Source organism: Orycteropus afer, unplaced genomic scaffold (genome assembly GCF_000298275.1).
Source record: "Orycteropus afer afer isolate SDZICR_OR568_19922 unplaced genomic scaffold, OryAfe1.0 scaffold00005, whole genome shotgun sequence".
Classification (NCBI taxonomy): Eukaryota; Metazoa; Chordata; class Mammalia; order Tubulidentata; family Orycteropodidae; genus Orycteropus; species Orycteropus afer.
This window is the reverse complement of record NW_006921592.1, coordinates 25705769-25716204: the sequence shown is the minus strand read 5'-3', so window position 1 is coordinate 25716204 and position 10436 is coordinate 25705769. Positions and strand designations below refer to the sequence as shown.

Below are 10436 nucleotides of genomic sequence, written 5' to 3'. Positions count from 1 at the left end.
TTAAAAAATTGAAAAAAAAAAAAAAAAAGAAGAGGATGTGGAACAAGGGATATCACTGCTGGTATCATATAGATCTTGGCTGAAAGCAAAGAATAACAGGAAGATGTTGTCTTGTGTTTTACTGACTTTGCAAAAGCAATCGATTGTGTGGACCATAACAAATTATGGATAATGTTGAGAAGAATGGGTATTCCAGAACATTTCACTGTGCTCCTGAGGAAACTGTACATGGAGCAGGAGGCTGTCATTCAAATAGAAAAAGGGGATACTGCGTGGTTTAAAATCAGGAAGGAAGTACGTCAGGGTTGTATCCTTTCACCATACTTATTCAATCTGTACGCTAAGCAAAGAATCCGTGAAGCTGGACTACGTGAAGAACAATGTGGCATCATGATTGAAGGAAGATTCACTAACAACCTGCAATATTCTGACAACAAAACTTTGCTTGCTGAAAGTGAGGATGACTTGCTGGTGAATATTAAAGACTACAGTTTGCAGTAAGGATTACATTTCAACACAAAGAAAACAAAAATCCTCACAACTGGACCAATAAGCAGCATCATAATAAATGAAGAAAAGACTAAGTTGTCAAAGATTTAATATTACTTGTTTCCACAATCAACGCCAATGGAAATAGCAGTCAAGACATCAGATGACATACTGCACTGAGCAAATCTGCTGCAAAAGACTAGGTTAAAATGCTAAAGAACAAAGATGTCTCTTGAAGACTAATGTGCTAACCCAAGCCATGGTATTTTCAATCATCTCATATGCATGTGCGAGCTGGGCAATGAACAAAGAAGACCAAAGAAGAGTTGATGCTTTTGAATTGTGGTGTTGGCGAAGAATACTGAAGGTACTATAGACTGCCAAAAGAGCTAACAAATCTGTCTGGAAGAAGTGCAGCCGGAATGCTCCTTGGAAGCGAGAATGGCCAGACTTCATCTCACCTACTTTGGTCATGCTGTCAGAAGGAACCGTTCATTGGAGAAGGATATCATCAGGCACTATGCTACCAGAGTTCCTTGGTAAAGTGGAGGGTCAATGAAAAAGAGGAAGGCCCTTAACAAGACAGACTGACATAGTGGCTGCAACAATGGGCTTAGGTATAGCCAGGATTATGAGGCTGGCACAAGACTGGGAAGTGTTTCGTTCTGTGGTACACGGGGTCACTACGAGTTGGAGCTGATTCGATGGCACTGAGCAACAACATGGTGTAAAGAACCCAGAAGCTGCAGTGAAACCCCACATGTTTATTTCACTCAAGAAGACTTTAAAGAACAAAATGAAGGTGATATGGAGCTGATCCCTTGGCTATACTGAGAAAGGGTAATGTAATTGAGAACCTCAGAAAACGTCCCTGCATCTTTCTGAGAAAATCTGTGCAGACTTGGGATGAGGAGTCATCTATATCAAGAGTGGATAGATTTTAAGATATCTATCCAGTAAGACCAGCTGTTAAACACAGAGAAAGAAGCAAACACAGCAAGGAGTAATAAGCTATCAGTAACTTTTCTAGTAAAGTCTTGCTAAATCTGTAGCTAAAACCCACCTGTTAAATGCTCTTTTTCTCATACAGATAAAGTCTAAATATTATGATCTGATTAAAATTATTTATTTAGAAGGTCATTTTAAGAAAAATAAATTAAGCAGATTATGTTGTCAGTGGCTCATTATTTCTTTTCTTCACATCTATTCCTTTAACAAACATCTGAGCAGTCACACATACTGTAGCAATTCATAGTTTAAAAAAATATATATATAGTTCTGAGCTCAGGAACAAAATAGGAAGACTGATATAAAAAAATATAAAATGGCATTTAAAACAGCTTTTTAAAAATGTCTTTATCACTGTATAGCAAGGGAGACTACATTTGTTACAGGGTTTTCACAGAAAAAAAAAAAGAAACAAAACAACTAGGTGCACAGAATAACAAAGAAAAACCTAAGAAAGAAATACCTAGAGATATCATCCCTGACTTTGAAGGAATGTACTTAAACACTGATTGAATGTTTTATTAACCAAACACAACAAAGAAAAAAATACCCAAATATAACCAAAGAATTACAAAGGATATTTTCGCCCATATCATATGAGATACGTAATTTGAAAAGAACATCTAAATCAACTAAAGAAAAGTATCCCAACCCCCTTTTTTTCAATCTATACCCCTCCCAGCTTTCAAAACTCTAGAAATATATAATGCTGTATCAAAGAGGAAGCAGTGGCAACCACAAGACTGGCCTTTGCCATATTTTAACTGACCTGAAGTTACACCATTTATAAATCACATCCTAAAGTTCAGACTGATCAGCATTTGACCTCTTGATTTGCCACCTGAACTTTTTAAAGTTGGGACAAGCCAGACTCCTCACAGTTGCCAAGATATTATGAGTTGCCTATGAGAAGAGGCCAGTATCAACAAGCCTGGAAGCTCCAAGTGAAGAGGGGGGCTCCTTTGATTTTTATCCTGGAAAGGCACTTCACTAATTGCTATAAACCATCCTGATCCTCCACAATGGTTTCTCTCTTAAGTTCAATCTGAAAATGCATTGTGGATTTCGTTGCATGGTGTTGCCTCCCCACAGTGCTGGGTGAGGCCCTCATGGGCCAGCAGTTCATGATGAGCTGGGGTGTGCCAGCACCCAGGACAGCTACCGTCCTGTCCTCTTCTGGCCCCTAGGGTTTCCTCAGTATCACTGAGTAGGGCTTAACACACACACACACACTGCTTCCTACTTTCAGGCCTTGGAGTCCTTTGGACAATGTCATCACTGCAGAGGCTTCCATTCAGCATTGTGCCCACTGCTTTGCAGGTGGCCCCAATCCCAATGGCATGGTCAGGGAAGAATAGCTGTGCACTGCCTTCACAAAGGAGCTCTATGTGCTAGGGTGCTAACCATAAGATTAGAAGTTTGAGTCTACCCAGAGGTGCCTTGGAAGAAAGGCCTGTCAACCTACCTCCAAAAAATCAGCCACTGAAAACCCCTAGAGCATAGTTCTACTCTGCCACACATGAGGTAGCCATGAGTCAGAGACAACTTGATGGCAACTGGTTTTTGCCTTCACAAACTACTACAATACCAGGACCTGATGTCAGTAAGGAACTCTGGTGGTATAGTGGGTAAAAAGTATTCAGCTGCCAACCAGAAGGTTGGTGGTTTAAACTCACCAGCTACTATGCGGAAGGAAGATGAGACAATCTACTTCCGTAATGATTTACAGCCTTGGATACCCAATGGGGGTCGCTATGAGTCGGGATTGATTTGATGGCAGTGGAATGTCAGTAAATCCCTCTCTTGCCCTATGTTACTTAGATTCTACATCAAGATAAACAAAAGAGGAAGAATTTTCTGTGTAAGAAAGCACCAAGTTAAGGACACCACACTTTAATAAGCTGTTGAGCATGCTGAAATGACAACAAAGCCCAAAGAACTTATTTCTAACATTTCCTCCTTTAAACTGTTCTGCGAGAAAAACAAAATAGAAATAACCTTTATTTTGCAGCCTGAATACTACAAAAGGCACCCAGGGGATAAAGGTGAAACAAGGAGCTATATATGCCAGAAAATGGACCCCCCTGAACACTTATTGTTATTTGCCGTCGAGTCGGCCCCGACTCATAGCGACCCCTTCTTGGGTTTCCAAGGCAGTATCACTATCCTTCCGAGGAGTGGCTGATGGGTTTGAACTGCCAGCCTTCTGGTTAGCAGTCAAGTACCTTAGGCACTATGCTACCAGAGCTCCCACTTACGTCTCTAGGACCCTCCAATGTAGAAAAGTCACCTTGAATCAGCAGTGTGATAGCCTTAAAAGAATGGGCAGAATCACAGCAACAGACCAATTTTGGAATTCAGATATGTAATACTTGGCTAAATGTTTATTCCTTGCCCTTTCAATAAATCTCTGTCATTGTTGACTGTCAGTGAGTTGACTCTGACTCCTGGCAATCCCAGGTGCTACAAAGTAAAAGTGTTCTATAAGATTGTCTTGGCTCTGTAATCGTTCCAAAAGCAGATCGTTCTTTTTTGGCCATTCTTCTGCGGCACCACTGGGTGAGTTTGAACCACCAACCTTTAGGTTAGCAGACCAGTGCAAACCGTTTGCACCTCCTAGGTACTTTAATAAACCTCTCTGGGTTTGTAATGACCAAGTGTTCTTGATGCATAAAATGATCTCTGACTTGGCCCAAATCAAATTCTGAGCTAAGCCTCAAGAGCTGTCACACTGTGACCTGCCTGAAGACACACTGTTCACCTTTGGACTTCACACAAATGCTGTGGGGCTTTCTTTGCAAGGAAAATTAAATATGCTAAAATACATGTCCTCCCTACATATGTAAAACCCACATGGGACAGTGTGAGACCAGGGTGAGAAAAAACACCCAAATGCAGGGAAAGGCCTGCAAGACAGGATTTACTCCAATGGCAACCAACGTTGAAACGGTCCTTTTTGGAATATAATGCAGACAGAAGCTACAGTGGTTCTCCATGGACTGGTGGTAAAAAACAGGTTTTTCCTGACTTTCTAATTTGTTTCTTTAGATTTAATTGCTGCTACTTTAATTTGCATAGTGCCTAAGGCATTTGACTGTTAACTAGAAGGCTGGTGGTTCAAACTCACCAGGGGTCACTATGAGTCAAAATCAACTCAAGGGCAGTGAGTGTGGAGTTTTTTTTTTGGTACTTCAGTTTCCAATTCCTTCTCTTTCTTCCTCAAATCAAGTGGCATCTAGTTACATCAAAGATTTTACTTTCACCCCTTCTCATGTGAAGTCTGTGGAGCCCTGAGTGTGAGCCTGGCCCTTGGGGGGCCACTCAGTGTTGTGAACCATCTTCCCAGCTGTTCTACTCTGTGCTATAACCACCTGTCAAGCACTTTACTATGAGCAGTGGTTTTTAACTGGGTATTTTGTTCTCTAAGGAATACTTGGCAATGTCATTTTGACTGTCATACTGTGGGGGGGAAGGGGTGCTACTGCCATCTCATGGGTTGAGAGGCCAGGGGTGTTTTCAAATCTGCTAAACATCCCACAATGTACAGGAAAGCCCCCCCCCCCCCAATAACAAGAAATTATCTGGTCTAAAACGTCAAGGGCGAAGATAAAGAAATCCTGATTTAGAGCAACAGTCCCATCTTGATTTAGAGCAACAGTCCCTTATTCCCCCTCTATCCCACCCAAATAACAAAGAATAAAAGATCAAGAATTCTGTGGCCAGGTGTTTAAGAGCTCCTTCCTTACAACTGAGCGAGGGCAGTGGTGGTTCAGTGGAAGAATTCTCACCCTCCATGCAGGAGACCCAGGTTCAACTTCCAGCCAGTGCAGCAACAACCTGCCAGTAGAGCTTCCAGATTAAGATGGACTAGGAAGAAAGGCCTGGTGATGTACTTGTGAAATGGTCCAATCCACAACCAATCACAGGGATGGCTAAGGATGAGACAGCATTCCATTCTGTTGTGCATGGGGTTACCATGAGTTGGGGGCAGACAATGGCAGTGAACAACAGCTGGGTAGCTTCTAAGGAGTGACTTATCAACAGAGTACGTACCTAGCAACTAAGCATAGTTCTTTCCTCTCTGCTAGCCCAGGCAGATTAAAAGGAAGAGGAAACAGCTGAAGAATAGGAAATAAACGCTCTTTAGAGAAAATGGGAGAAGGTGAATCTCACATGAACAGAAAGGTTAAAAACACAGGCATTCCATAGCTGTTTTCTCACCTTACGCTGTTAACACTTACGTGAAGAAGGTTTAACTATGAGGAAAATGAGGCTCATTGCTTTGGCCAATGCCAAGTACCAGAACTGGGTGTTCAGATGAGATAGAAAAATGGAACAGCAGTTCGTGTGCATATGAGCAGGTTTAATCCTCCTCGTCATTTGGGGGGGGGGAGGCAAGATGGCAGTGCGCACGAAGGGATGCCAGAGAGGTGGAAATGAAGGGGAGACTGAGGCATGCTATACCCACACTTTCTCACTCCCTTATAATCCAGGAAGGCCTCTTTCTTTCAACCAACAGTATTTCCCCAAACACAACAAGGGATGGAATTAGCAACCAACTGTTGATGATGATAAGGGCTTCCCACAGAAAATTAACTGCTACTAAGAAGCCCATGTGCAGGACGCTCTCATTTAGTGCCCACCACTTCTATTTATGCCAGAGAAGACAGTGGGTTGCCATTTCTGAATTTTCAAGAATGACGTTGGGAGAGCCTATCACTTGAGGTGCGCCCCCAGTTTTGAAGTGCTCAGTGGTAGTTTGCAGAATGAAGGTGCTCGAAGGTTTGGTCAGCTGTGGAGTTCTTAGGGGACAAAGTCATAGAACCAAGTTCTATGGCTCCTCATGCCACTCACTTTCAAGGGGAAGTTATTTTTACAGCTTAAAAGATCCACTAAAACCAAACCAAACTCACTGCCATCGAGTTGAATGCGACTCACTGTGACCCTTCAGGACAGAGCAGAACTGTACCATAGGGTTTCTATGGCTGTAAATCTTTATGGAAGCAGATGACCTCACCTTTCACCTACAGAGCACCTGGTGGGGTTGAACTGCTGATCTTCTGGTTAGCAGCCAAGTGCTTTAACCACTACACCACCAGAGCTCCTTGAGAGACCCATTAAAGAGGTCAGGGAATTTATTATTTTTAAAGGGATTCTAGAAGTTGGTGCCATAGTGCATGTAGGCCTTTCGGTGGCTGCAAGGTCCAGGAGATCCTGGTGGGACCACAGTTGTTGGACCTCACTATCCCATGCGTTATGCTTCTTTTCTTGAGCCAATATACTCAGAAACTGTGGACAACCCTTCGGCTCACTTTTCTGCTTGGTTAGAGTAGTCCAGCATATGGCCAGTGGTTTCTAGGAGTCAGAGGAAAAAATGTGGACTCTGGGAATTCTATTTTCCAGGCTGAGGAATGCAAACGTTCTTCCATGCATGCCTTACCCTTCAGAGGGTGGCAGTGAAGCAGGAGTCAGCAAGGCATGAAATGTGAAATGGCCTAGAGTATTATACGAAGTACTCCACCCACTTTATTAAATTCTCCTTGTGCAGCTTTCCTTTAAAATTCTAAACACTTAGTATCACTTCCCTCAGGAGAACTCTGCATTCACACCCATTGTGATATGACCACACTGAGAATGGGTGGGGGTGGGGGTGGAGGTGGGGGGACATAACCTGGAACAGCATCCAGAGGCTGGTATCTACAACCCTGTAGGCAACATCATCATTCTCTGTGCCCCCTCAAAAATTTTAAGCAACAGGTCAGATATTGTATCTACAATGGAAACACGGAAGGAATCAAACTAATACAAATATTGGGATACCTAATACTGAAATAAATACTAAAAAGTAATTAAAAATAAACTTCCCACTGACACAGCTCAGGCCTACCCTCCCACAAACACTAAAAGGAAAGGAGGAAGAGATGAACAAAAAGAGATGCCAGGCAGATAAGTGACACTGACTACTGAACAGAGGGATTCTAATTGCTGAGCTGTTAGGTTTCTTACAAAAGAGAATCTTTCTTAAGTCAAGAAAATACTGCTATGACCAACAAGAGTTTTGCAACACACTTTCCTATTAGGGGTATAAGACTCAAAGGAGATATGGAAACACTGTTGCAGCTAATGAATGCAGCAGCAGGATCACCTTCTCAAAAGGTGATGTTATGGATATGATTTCCAGAAAAATGCCAGTCAGAGGAGAAAGGGAACCTTCTAGCACATCTTCAGACTATGGGGGACGCCAGACACAGTAGGTAAAGAAATGGGCATACACACTTCCCTGCTCCATATTAGATGTCTGAGATGTCTTTCCACATCAGACATCAAGTACAACACCGTGGACCCATCATGCCACAACTCACACCGCTCCCTGCCAGAGCCATTTCCCACAGGATGCAGAAGTACACAAACTGCCATACACTTCAATATCTTTGTGTGACTTTCAAATGATGGCTACGTTTACAAATGAAGGAAGGCCGCTAAGAGTTGGAAGGACTATCCTTATTTAAGTCAAGGAGAAGTATCTAGAATAAAGTCAGAATATTTTGAAGACTTTTTCCCACCTGATAACTCTTTCTGTTCAAAAACCAAAAAACATGATGTCATTGAGTCAACTGTGACTCACTCTGCCCTCACAGGATTTCTAAGGCTGGAAATCTTTAAGGGAGCTAACTGCCACATCTTTCTCCTACAGAGCCACTGGTGGGTTCGAACTGCTAACCTTTTGGTAAGCAGCTGAATACTTTTAACTATGTACCACGAGAGCTCCTTTCTGTTCTGCTACTTAAAATAAAGGTAGATGGTTATTCAACTAAATTCCAAGTAAGTAGTATCACAATAAATCACACTTAACTAACAAAGTTTCTAGAAATATCCTGTCGTCGTCGTTATGTGCCGTCGAGTTGGATCTGACGCACAGAGACACCTACTTGGGTTTCCGAGGCAGTTATCACTACGGAAGTAGATTGCCCCATCCTTCCTTCTGAGGAGTGGCTGGTGGGTTTGAACCACCAGCCTTCTGGTTAGCAGTCAAGTGCCTTAGGCACTACGCTACCAGAGAAATAACCTGGTTGGCCAAAATCTTGTTAATTTCTTGGTTCAGAGAGACACTTCAAGTTAACTTCAGCATAACATCAGCTGTCAGTGTATCTAACTGCCCTGAGACATGAGACAGCCTGAGACTGAGGAAGGGGGAAGAGTATGGCAGTAAATTAAAGAAGAATTTCCCAATTTGCACGATGGCCTGAAGGCCTTCCTTGATCTGACTCCTGCCTATTCTGACTCAACCTGGAGGGCTCCAAAGCAGAGGTCGGAACCTCTTTGGACCAAGTCAGCTCACAAGACAAGAGCAATTTGTATGTTTTAAAACAATACAATAGATTTTAAGTAAAAAAAAAAAAAAAAAAAGTATTTTCTGATATGTGAATCAAATTCAAGTTTCAGGGCCTGTAAAGAAAGCTCTATTACAACACAGTCACGTCAATTCTTTTGAGTATTGCCTATAGTTGCTTTCACAATAGAACAAAATGGAGTAGCTGTGACAGAGAACAAGTGGCCAGAAACATTAAGCATCTAGCCCTGTATGGAAAGAGTTCACTGAACCCTACCCTAGAACATGGTGAGCTTATGCCTTTGCACATGCTGTGCCCTCTGTATGGAAGTTGCCCCACCCTGTCTTTGTGTGGCCAGCACCTTCTCATCCTTAGTTCTTAGCTCAAATATCAGTTTTTCTGAGTCACTCTACCCAGAGGAACCTAATCCTAACTTTACCCTGAATACTGAACTTCATAGCTCTTATCTGAAAGTGTCTTGTTCACATATTCAGGAGCAGTCTTTCCAGAAGAATGTAAGATTCCTGAGGGTAGTAAAGTCCTATCTGCTGTGTCTACTGTGGCATCCCAATGCCTAGCAGGGCAAACACGTGTGAACTGTGTGATCGCTGTGCCAGCCTCAGGGCCTCATTCCAAAAGGTCAGGCTATAAATGCCTTGTCTTTGGGCATCATGATATGCTTTGTTAAAGTAAAAACAAGCAGTCCAATAAAACCTGTTACACTTCTCAGAGGTTACATGTAACAACTAACTTGAGCTGTAAGTTAAGAACAGGATGTATTTTCCGCCAAAAGGAAGGGAGAAAACAGAGTCCACCACTCCTCAGGCTTCCGGGCATCAAGTGACAAGTGCAGAGCCTGCTTTGATCCTCCCTCTGCCTCCATCTGTCCACTGCCCAGGGCAGGAGGCTGACATTTCCCTGGTATTCAGACTCCGGTAAAATATAACCTAGTGCCTATAAATAGAAATGTCTTATAAACACTAATTAAAAATAACAGTCTGGCATTTGAAAGTTCCTATAAACAAAAATATAAGAGATGAAATAAACAACAGTTGCAGTCTTTGATCTTAAGCTCAGGTGGATAAAAAGCTACATGGTTTTTCTCTGGAGTTTTTCAATTGACATCTGATTTTATAAGGATTTTAAAATGTGTAATCTTACCCTTAATCAATGTGCTGGCTTTTCTCAGTTTATTCCATTTTAATTATTGTAAAATTAATAATATTTTACTTAACATATCCAAAATAATACCATTTCAATCTATACCAAAACCCAAACCCACTGCCACTGAGTCAATTCCACTCACAGGGACCCTATAGGACAGAGTAGAACTGCTCCAAAGGGTTCCCAAGGCTGTAAATCTTTACAGAAGCAGACTGCCGTATCTTCCTCCCATGGAGCAGCTGGTAGTTTTGAACTGCCAACCCTTTGGTTAGCAGCTGAATGATTTAACCACTGTTCCAACCACAACCCCATTGTAATCAATAGGAAGAACTTACTCATGACATATTTTACATTCCTTCTTTTAAATACAAATTCTTCAATATCCATTGTGCATTTTATACTTTCAACACATCTCAATTAAAAATAGCCACATTTCAAGTGCTC

The 10436-nt window shown here is 42.1% G+C and overlaps 1 protein-coding gene across 1 annotated transcript in view; it reads right to left on the bottom strand.

The window, feature by feature from the left end:
• AOPEP (aminopeptidase O (putative)) overlaps positions 1-10436 on the bottom strand; it is a 540041-nt gene that overhangs the window by 19728 nt on the left and 509877 nt on the right. The window lies entirely within an intron of this gene.